Below are 4,178 nucleotides of genomic sequence, written 5' to 3' on the forward strand. Positions count from 1 at the left end.
GAATACAGTTTTGTCAATAAATCACCTTAACTACAATAAGACGTTTTCTGAATTTGATTGGAAACGCGTCATACAGTTCCTGCCGACAGCTCATACACCTCATAGCACTACTTTTATTTGGTTTTATGGGAAGAAGTAGTCGCTACAACAATTATTATTATTATTACCATGTCCAATGGAAACTGGAATAAAGAGCTGCTATCCAGTAGGCCTACTTGACTTTGATTTGCTGTAATCTTAAAAATGTAAGGAGAGTGTGCAAATATTAATCTAATATTTTGTGTGTGTGTGTGTGTGTGTGTGTGTGTGTGTGTGTGTGTGTGTGTGTGTGTGTGTGTGTGTGTGTGTGTGTGTGTGTGTGATATATGCTATAAAATCTGTGATGTGATTGTTGGACAACCCACAGAGGGAGCTGTAGATCAAGTTATCCAATATGGGGGAAGGGTTTGTGTGTATGTGATGTGAATGTTTGTAAAGTATGTCTTGTCTTTAAACCTGAAAATGTATAAATACAATTGTAAAAAATAAAACTAAAAGGATCTATTGGAGATATGGATTGATTCATTTTGACAATGTTATCACCATTGCTAATCCCTTACTTCAGTGGTTCTCAACCAATGGTCCGGGGACCATCAGTGGTCCTTGAGGGGGATAGGTGGTGGTGACGGTCCCGACCCCAGTTAAACTTAAATGATCATGGAGAGTTGGTAACGCAAGCATAACTTGAAACCCTTACCATACGGGTCCATTTGGTTTCAAACTACCGTTACAAGTAAAAGTACGGAATTGAAAATGTATAATGTACAACGTAAAAGTACAAAAGTATCGGCATCAAAGAAAAACTACTAAAAGCAAAAGTACTCATTGTGCAGAATGTGCCATATCACAAGTTCAAAATGTGTACAAAATAAAATCTCCAAAGTAACTAGTAACTAAAGTTTTCAAATAATTGTAGTGGAGTAAAAGTACAAATTTTGGCTCTGAGATGTAGTGGAGTAGAAGTAAAAGTATTGGAAATTGGAAATAAAGTACAAATACCTCAAAATTGTACTTAAGTAGGCTACAGTACTTATAAGTAAAAGTAGCCTACTTAGTTACTTTCCACCACTGTCAATACATGAATACACCATGGAATTGTGGACTTATTCAACAAGGGCATAGAGTATATATGAGTATCTATTATAACATTAGAGAACTTGTACCCAACACATGGCAAGAAACCCAAAGCCACAACAGCTACGTCGCTATTGCACCATCTTACACACTACACCCACACACACTCACACGGGCAGTGACGTCACACACTTACCTTCGCAGTGTTCGGGACCTATCTCCTCCTATCGCGCCGAACGCCAACACTCGACACCACCCGCCAAACACTGGTCATTGCAGTGCCACCAATGCATTTGTTTACTACAAACATTATCGCCCCAAGCACCCACACCCCCGGAACACTGTTGCCCTTTCACCACGCTAAATTCGCCAGGTCTATGCAAGTGAGCACAAATTACATGTGAGAAAATTCATTCACAAGCCCACAAATGCCATTCAACACACACTACGACTCGCTTACAATTCGCCAACCTGGCAACTACTACCCCATCTTTTAAGCCACTCCCCTGTGCTGCTCTGATCTCCGAGTCTCCCTGACAGTCCTGTCCGCAGGAGAAAAACACAAGGAGAGGAATTCTCGCCTCACGATTTTGCTTATTCCTTCTAAATCTCTGTATATTAAATATCGCTTACTCAGCGAATCTCTTAGTTACATCAACATTGTTCTTCCACAGAACTTGGTTTGTTCCAAACTATTACAATTACACCGTTCGAATTCGCCATTTCGCCTGCCGAGTACTTTTCATTGCGCACACACGCACACACACGCACACACACACACACACACACACACACACACACACACACACACACACACACACACACACACACACACACACAGGAATAGCCTATACACGGAGGCAGCGAGACAGGACGTTGTAATCTTGAGTTTCATTAAATAACTGTCTTTCTCCACACACGCAAGTTGGGAGTTCTAATAATACAGGAACAGGATTCAATAGGTCAGCACTTTTGGTGTCACGCACCACTTTTGGTCAGACGATCAGTAGATGAATGGATTTACTTTATCCTTTTCATGTCAAGGACCCCCAAATGGACACGTATTAGCCTGCGGACCCCCCCATTTGAAGAGACCCCCATAAGAGAAGATTTATACAGCTCGGACGGACCCTATTTTAATGCCATTTCTAGCGGTGGGACTCCAATTGATAATCAATGTTAATTTAAAAAACTGAGAGCGTCCACATGACATGCCACAAACTATCATGTAGTTGTACCTCTGGGGGTCCCCGGACCCCACTTTGGGAATTATATTATTATTTTGGGGGATTTGGGGAAAGGAGGAGAGGAGATGTTGATGTTAAAACATCCTCTCCTGAAAACTTCCCAGGTGTTGTACATTTTATATAGGATAGGCTAACTTACAGATCAGATGGTCAGTGAGTTTTGACCTGTTCGAGGCGCTGCTGATAATGTGGTTAAACTTTTACGTTTTGAGACAAATGGGGAGGAGGAGGAATCACAGCCAGGTAATTCATAATAATAATAATAACTGTGCCAAAACGCAGTTTTGTATGTACACTGAGTCACTGGAACAACCTCTCTGTAGTCCGACCCCAAACCCTAACCATAACCCCACGTTTTTGTGGAGGAGGAGGAGGAATCACAGCCAGGTAATTCATAATAATAATAATAATAACTGTGCCAAAACGCAGTTTTGTATGTACATTGAGTCACTGAAACAACCTCTCTGTAGTCCGACCCCAAACCCTAACCATAACCCCACGTTTTTGTGGTTAGACCCCCCCCCTCTCCTAGGGTGGTGGGGGGGCCGGGGGGGACGGATTTTTGTCCCCCTCTAGCACCGCTGTCCCCGACAGCATAATCGGAGCAAATACCGGGCAGTGTGTATGAGCCATAACGTGTTGACTACACTACACTATACACTAATAAGGACACATAATAATAACGAATAACCCATCCGTTACTACATGTGGAGTCAACTCCCGCAATTTCCTTCTTCCTATAGTGTGCGGCAACGTAACTCTGGGATGAGCGGCCGCAAAGCGGCCGCGAAATTCTAGTAGGCCTATATTCATATACTCTAAGGGTCAGAGAGGCTAAATTTCATCAAATGATTGTCCGTGGCTTAAATGCAGATTAATGGACCTTGAAATTAAAAGGATTGAGGAGCACTGAGCACTGTGAGCAGGCAGCTAGCTCTGGTCCATAGCCTACTGCTTCTATGATTCTGCCCTGCAGACAGCAGTAACGCCAGGGCTCCACTGGGCGCGTCTGCGGCGCGTTTGCGTCGCGTCTCCGTCAGTGTCGGGAATGTGCCCTTTTAATCAATGGAGGGTGGCTCCACTGCCCGCGTTGCGTCGCGTCTCCGTCACCATAAAATTGAACCGGTTCGTTTTTTGACGCACGCACGCGTGACGCAACGCGCCCAGTGGAGCCCTGGCGTTACGCGAGATAGCTTCAAGCGGACTCTTTAAAATCCTCCGGTAGCCACGCCCCCTCCACACACACCTGCTGCAAACAAACAGACACAAGCTCCTTAATTTCGTAGTAAAAATAGGAGTGAAATAAACATCCATAATGTAACATTACACCTCATGGAAGTTGAGTGGAGTAGCTGGGTCCAGTGGGTTGTTAGGAAGTGAAAAGTTGTGTGTGACAGTTTGAAAGGGAAGTTAACAAACGGCTTGGTCATTTGTTTTTATTCTGCAGGTGAGTTAGCTATGAAGCTATGAAGCTGTGTGTGCGTGTGTGCGTGTGTGTGTGTGTGTATGTGCGCGCGTGCGTGCGTGCGTGTTTGAGTGAGTGTAAGAGGATGAAATGAACAAACATAAAGGTGGCAGGTGCTTGAAGAGCTGTGTGCATGTGTCCTATAGCCTATGCATTTATATTTATATCAACTTTATTGTCACATTTTACAAGTTTTCAAGTAAAAAAAGTGGGTGAAATTCGTTTTTGTGCATAGTTCCCATCGAGCCATCGTGTCATTTCTTCAGAATAAATATTTTTGTATAGAATAAATATACAGACACTATGTTTTGTTTGGGGTGTCTGTCACTGTACCAAATCCTTGTATGAAACCT

The sequence above is a fragment of the Protomyctophum parallelum genome (assembly GCF_964188405.1).
Source record: "Protomyctophum parallelum genome assembly, chromosome: 1".
NCBI classification, from domain to species: Eukaryota; Metazoa; Chordata; class Actinopteri; order Myctophiformes; family Myctophidae; genus Protomyctophum; species Protomyctophum parallelum.